This window comes from Plectrocnemia conspersa, unplaced genomic scaffold (assembly GCF_051122295.1).
Source record: "Plectrocnemia conspersa isolate PC_06_02 unplaced genomic scaffold, ASM5112229v1 ptg000008l, whole genome shotgun sequence".
NCBI classification, from domain to species: Eukaryota; Metazoa; Arthropoda; class Insecta; order Trichoptera; family Polycentropodidae; genus Plectrocnemia; species Plectrocnemia conspersa.
The window spans coordinates 24597084-24603793 of record NW_028277172.1 but is presented as its reverse complement, the minus strand read 5'-3'; positions in this window follow the sequence as shown (position 1 = coordinate 24603793).

The following is a 6710-nucleotide window of genomic DNA, read 5'->3' as shown; positions in this document are numbered from 1 at the left end:
ATTCCAAAAAATATTTAAGCAATAATTTTTTAGAGAGTTCAAACTATATATCAATACTTCCAGATCTTTAGTGAAACGTATTAAAATTATGTCTTAATTTATTGTTTTTTCCCTTATTTTTTTTCTTTTTCTTTCGCTAAAGTTGTAAAAGGCTATTTAGTTTTTTCTTATGTTTTAAGATAAGTTTACTAGTCAACCTAATTATAAAATATTTTTTGTTATGGTAATTCATTTCGTAATTTTCAATTTATTGATATTATTTTCTACAGAAATCATTTACTCAAATTAAATTATTTTTATATAATTTTAATGTTTTCTATTTATTATTTTTTCGGTTATATATGTAAATATATAACTATCCGGGTTACTGCAAAACAGTGAAAGATCGACCGCCGTACATGTACGGCGATAATCCTCAATGATAAATTTGCCACTGAATTAAATCTGCTGTTGTTTTAAAATAGCAGTTATTAAATAAAAAAGATAAAAATTGTTACATATTTAATAATAAAAATCTGTAAAAACGTTTGGAAATAAAAAAATGACCTTTTTGTTCATTTAGTTTCTAAATACCGTAGTTTTATATATATTGTTATAAAAGATATTTTAAAAATAAATATTGTTAATATCTCGGCTTAGCCATTCTTACCCACTATTTGTGTTTTAAAATGGCGGCTATGAAAAATATAATTTTGTTAAAAAATATTAGAAAATATTAAAAAACGAAAAAATAATATTTTCAAAAATTGGAAATATTATTTAAATAATTTAATTTTATTTATGTGAAATAAAACAAAATTTAAGGATACTATAATAGCTGTAGTTTTAATCATATCGACATAAATATGTTCTATAAATAGCTTTTATGAATATTTTGAATAATTTAATAAATATAAATAATAAATCCGGTATCCTGTTTCAGAATAGCTGCTATAAAAAAATATAAAAAAACAGTAGCCTCGTTAAAAATATCCTTAAAAAAAAAGAAAAAAATTAAAAATGTTTTAAAATAGGAATTCAATTTTATTATAAAAAAAAATAATAAAAAAGTTATTTGTGTGTTTTTTTAAGACACGATACTTATTTTTTGAATAGATAATGTAAATGTTTGTAAGCAAGTCTGACTCGACATTTGCTTTAAAAATGGCGGCTATTCAAAACATAAAAAATCAAAACTATGTAAAAATATTTGGAACGCTGAAAAATATTTTAAATAATATTTTTAAATAAATTTAAATAGCTAAAAAAAATATTTATATATTTTTTTAATATTTGTGTACACTATAACTGTCAGAGTTTTAATCATATCGACATAAAACTTGTTCTAAAAATAGTAAATATAAATATATCGCATAACTAAATTTTCTGTACAAATATTAAAATGGCAGCTGTTCTAAAAAAATAGAAAAATCGTCACTTTGGGGAAAAAATCTATAGAAAAAAATGTTATAAATAAAATTTAAAAAGCATGAAATACTAAAGAAAACGTGTTTTTTTAGTTCTTTGGTTACTTATGTAAATTTTTGAGGACACGATAACTGACATAGTTTTAATAATATTGCATTTTAAATATTTTATAAATAGTTATTGTTTATATTTTGGCTTAGTTTGTTAACCTGTTTGACCCGCCATCTGTTTTCAAAATAGCGGCTATTTAAAACATAAACAAAGTAATAAATCCGTTAAAAAATCCTTAAAGATAAGAGTAAAAAAATGTGAATTAAAATATTTTTTCGTCATTAATTTGTGTGTTCACAAAATTTAATTACACCATTGTAGTTTCAATCATATCAATCAATGCCGTAATTTTAATCATATCGCATGAAACTTATTTCAAATTTAGCTTGTGAATTTATCCAAAAGTTTGCTAGTCAAATTAATCTGTTAACTCGTCCCAAAAATTAGAAAAAAATCGTACTTTATTACCGTAAATCTTAAAAGAATGAGAGGAAATCGTTAAAAAATGTATTTAAAATATGTATATTTAGATCTTAGAGAAAACAGTAAAGAGGACAAACATGTTTTATATTAGATATGAAAATAATATAAGGTTTGAATTAAAATAAAAAATTGTTTTTACTTACATTTATTTGTATTTATTAAATATTTTGTTGCTCTTACCTGTTAAGTATTTTTCTGGAATTTAAAATATTGTATAAGTATCTCATAATTTTATTTAATTATTTAATATGATGCATATTTAACAATATTTATTCATAGCAACATAATAGGGGTCATTCATTAAGATGTCGATGTCGAAACGGCAGCTTCTCATTTTCTACTTCTCATTGTATTAATTTACTATTATTATTAATTGTAATGTTTAGCTTAATTTTAATATATAAAAAAAATATTTAAAGCAAATTTAAGATAAAAAATAATTTAAAAGTCAAAGGTGGTATATGTTTAAATGAGACGCAATTTATATTATCTATAAAGTTGTTTATTATACATGATGCTATATAGCGTATAATTTATTAAATATATCTTAATTATATTTTACAGTTTTTACAATACATTTGACTGTTGTGTTATTTGAGTTAATATAGAACAAGATATAATAATAGTAGATAAATATAATCTTCACGCAAAAAGATAAGCTCATAGTTTGTCACAAGTTTATAACAAAAGGACGTTTCACAATAAAAATGCGTTTGTGCATTGCCTTATTAATATTATTATTATTAAATATTGTAGTAGATTGTCGAAAACATAAACATCAAGATGTTGAAGTCTTTAATACAAAAAATGCAAAATCACAGATGGGCGACGAGTACATAATTCGCGTTGTGTGTAAAAAAGGGATGACAAAAATCAGAGGAAGGTGTAGAAATATTATATATTGAGTGTCGGTGAGCTTCACAATGATATATATCACACGTTTTATCAATTCGTGTTTTAACACAGATTTTTAAATTCAGGTAACTACCATCAAGCATTCTCCTCTGATGAGTATTTCGTGTCTAGGGCATGGATTCACACTCTCAACCGGTTCATCATTTTCGTCATCTTCTCCGAATCTGCCTTTGATAACCGTCCTGCATTTTCCTCTGATCATTTTTTGCCCTTGCTGGCATTTTATTGGAGCCACGTCTATTAAGAATCTATTGCCTATATCCGGTAGTTCGGTAGTCGTCATAGATATACCCCTGTTGCTTGAGTAGCGATTTTTATTGTGATAGTGTGGATTGTAGTCTCTGTTGGGTGGCGAACTCTCCACGATGATCCACAGAAACAAAGATAATGCCAAAACGGCCCTGAACTCCATCATGTGCACTGTATATTTTTAATTAAAAAAAATATTATATGGTTTTTAACGCGAGTGACGTCGGAGTGAATCGAATGTAAAAACAGCAATGAGCAACCACTTCTCTTATACTGACGTGTAAGCTAGTGTTATATGTGTATATATACCTATAATATGAAGAAACTGGTTTTACATGGTGTCCTTTGGAGTATATGTATGATATATTGGCATTGGGCTACTTTTGACTGCGCATAAAGATATGTTGTTTTATTCCATGTTAAGGTTGAGAGACTGTTAATAGTATTTTTTATAGTGAATATATATATATCCTTCGACATTTCATAGTTTTGGTAACCAAAACTGATTTATTTATTCATATTATTATTTTAAGGATTATATGTCAGTTTCACTAAGCAATTTTATAATAAATTATGTCTAAAAATTCGTTATCTGTTAAAATAGCAAAATTTTGTCAAAATATGATTGACATTTAATTAAAAAATATAATATTTAAAGTTTAAAAGAAAAGATTTTAAAGTATGTCTATTAATTTAATGTATTCGCTATTTATTAAAACTGTTGAGCATTTAATAAAAAATACTAAGCGAAAAAAAATATTGATTTAATAAATTCAAGCCATTATAAATTAAAGATATTTATGTAAAATATATACAATTACTATGTTTCGTTATTAAAGGCATTTAAATGTATTTTATTTTCAAAAAATAATTTTATATGAATATTTTCACATAGTTTTAATTTAAATTTGATGTAATATTAATAATAAGTAGTGGTTTTTAATCAGATAAATCATTTTTGTATTTAGAGCAGGTAGTACGAGAAGAGACAAAGATTTCCGATTAAAACATTTTTTGACAATATAAGTTTTATGTCCGACTCTCTAATTACGTTAACAAAAATTTCGTTTCGACTACTTCTAACTTTTTAAGTCAACAAAAAAAGTTTAAATCACCTAATAATAAAATAAAAAAATTATTGATTCTATTTAAATGCTATAAATGACTCTATAATTCATACAAAAAAATTATGTGATGGGAAGTGACCGAAGTATTAAATGTTTTAGGTAAAATTATATAAATATCTTATGTATTAATTTAAAATAAATAAATAATGTGCTATTATGTTTAATAAATAATTCACTATTCTTCATATTTGTCTTGATTTTTATTAATAACTCGAATTTAATTTATAGCATAAATAATTACGTAAATAACAGTTTTTTTGCAGAAATATATACTGTTGTAATATAAATACCTATATTATTTTATATGTTTAAATTTCTTAAAATTTGTGTTACATTTTTTTTTATCTTGTACATTTTTAATGTTGCAATTTTTTAAGACGATTGGACATATATATTCTTGACATATATGTACTTAAATAATTTTTATTAAAAGTTTGCGGTAAGTCGTCAATGATGTATCTTACAAACACTTTAATCTGGTCAAATAATATTTAACAACTCTATTTTCGTTAAATACATTTGATCAACAATACATTTATCTATAACAAATATTATTGAAACACTAAGAAAAATATTATTAAAATGATATTGGTTCTATCTATTTTAGAGCCATTTAGAATATATCAATTTTAAATTAATATCTTATGAAAACGCTGATTTGTATTTAGACTTATCGATACATCGGTTAAGTAATTAATATACACACATATATAAATTAAATAGCTCTTTTGTAATCTAAAACCCAAAATATCAAGCTTTCTCTATAGAATTCTTACATAATAATTCTCATTATTATTTAAATAAAATGTTATATAATTAAAATTGTAAACACTTTTAATTTTACAATAATAACATTTTCATCAATTGCAAGTTATTAATTTGTTTTATATATATTTATCAATAAATAAAGTTATTGTAAAATCACATGGCACAATTTTTATTGTAATTAAATATATAAATACACTTTATAATATATATTTACTAAATAAAACGATTTTTAATGTATTAAATAATTTATTAATTAACAAATGACTTAAAAGCAATTTACATTAAATTTTAAAAAATACTATCACATACAAATATTAAGAATATTTAATACCTTATATTATACTGTTATTTTTTTTTACTGTGTAGTTTTCTGCATTTTCCAGAGGCGAAAGCTTCGCCTTTTTGGCACTGTATCTTTTTGGGCTTCTTGTCTTTAACTTTGTTTCTACAATTGCCATTTTGGTCCATTATTGTATCATGCGGACACAATTTTTCAGGAATCTTGATCAAAGTCCGATCATCGTTGACTCTAACTTTGTTTTTTTTCGTCACCGATGTTCCAAGCCAATACATGAATTCATCATTAGTCAATTCTGAGTTTGTCTTCTTAGGTACTTCCACTTGTCTCATTTTTAACTTTTTCTTGTTAGGACATCTTGAAGCTATTGGACTGACGAGAACACATACGAACAAGAAAATGAGAACCACTTTCATGGTGATAACTCTTCGAGAAGCAAATTGCAAATGCGCTTAACTCTTTCACTGACTATTTTTATGTCCATTTAGTGGGTAATTGCGGTTTTGATAAAAATATTTTTTTAGAACAATGCCGATTAATTTGACATGCGAATGTTAACTGTGGTCGATGCGACCTGTTTATATAATAAAAAATAATACGATAAAGTACTTTATCTGAAAAATGTCACAGTTAGGTTATTTATTATTGTATTGTTGAAATGATAAATTTCGGTAGCTATGTCTTAGAAACTACTTGTAGTGATATATATAATATATAAAAATAACTGTTTTGATTTATATATTCATATAAACAATAGCAACAATCTGTATTATAATTTATCAACATGTGAGAAAAATATAAAATACTGACGCTGTCTCGCGGTCAATATTATCGCAGGTTAATTAAATTAACCTGCATGAATAGATTGGTAATTAATATTTGAAAGACTAGATTTAAATTCTGAATCAACACTCCTTTCTAAATTTTGATTAGGAATGGAAAAACAGAATTAGTGATTATTATATAATTATAATTCCGATCGACTATTACAATTTAGGTGTTTCTAGATTCTCTTAATTTCACTGTTAAATACTTAGATGAATAATTAAAATAAAGTCTTGCATAGTTAATATTTTAATTGTGAGCTCTAATATTAGTTTAAAATTAATAAAATATAACATATCACTGATTTACAGATTTTGATTTCAGTCTGTGTCTTACTACTTATTAACCTAGTCATGCTGCAATGAAATATTTACAATAAAAATCAATTAGAATCACTACTTTGCTCCAGATTTGATTGAATTTTGATTAATTTGAAACCTGATATAGTAAGCTTAATTTATTTTTTCCCTAAAGTATATATTTTCTCCAAATTTAGCTACGAGCAGAGAAATTTCACAAATTTTAAGAGTACGACTTTTGTTTTAATTTCGTATAGCGAACAATAATTTATTGTTATTCTTTTTACA